Source organism: Seriola lalandi, unplaced genomic scaffold (assembly GCF_002814215.2).
Source record: "Seriola lalandi dorsalis isolate HSWRI2012SDOR001 ecotype SW California unplaced genomic scaffold, Sedor1 jcf7180002054978, whole genome shotgun sequence".
Classification (NCBI taxonomy): Eukaryota; Metazoa; Chordata; class Actinopteri; order Carangiformes; family Carangidae; genus Seriola; species Seriola lalandi.
Window position 1 is genome coordinate 1,749 of NW_019525528.1, and position 909 is coordinate 2,657.

Sequence of the window (909 nt, forward strand, 5' to 3'; positions counted from 1 at the left end):
ATTAACAGTTTTAAAGCTCATATCATTGGAAGGAGGATGAGATGAGACATTTCACTATCTGGCTAACTGTTAGCATTGCTCTGGAGACAATCACTGGGCTTCATGAATATTTGCTGACGAAGAACATGGGGGGGGGCTCGAAGCGTTTGTTTTGGTCTGAGACGTTGGTGCTCTTGTGCGACATCTAGTGGCTGTGATGAAGGTTTACAGAGCCTTGAACTTCATGTAAACATCGTTATCTTAAAGTGCTAATGTTAGCCTGGTGGAGACTCTGAATCATCATCCCTCTGTTCGCTCAGAGATTCAAACACGTCGGACTGGAAAACACCAGCAGCTACAAACATGTTTACGAGACGCACCTGTACAGGTGTTTGTAACTCTCAGCTGCTAACCTTCGTAGCTTAGAGACAGAGTGTTTGGAGCAGCTTCAGCTCAGCAGTGATTTCCGTTTCATCTCAGACGTTTTCTCTGAGAAACAATTAAACTTTCTAATGTCCTCTCCTCCCTCTGCTCGCGCTCAGCGGGGAATTACAGCAGGTTAAAAGTTTCTCTTTGAGTCATGGGGTCTGTGGGGAGGCCGAGCATCACAGCAGTCAACAGCAAACAGGAAGTAGGAACTGACAGGAACACGACACAGACTGTGTTCATCACATTTTAACATCAACGTTCAAATCTAAGGTTCAGCTGGTATCTTTCAGCATGCTAACAGGCTAAGCTAAGTGGTGAACATGGTTTACATCATAAGCAGCATTTAGCTCCGTCCCACAGAGAGACTGGCGCTCAGAGTCAGTGGCTCAGGAAGACCTGGGCTGAAGTCTGTAGTAATATATCATTATATAATGAATTATCATTATAACAAGCTCCTTCATGGTCCTTTAAACTGAACCGGAGTCGTAGAAAACACAAGTT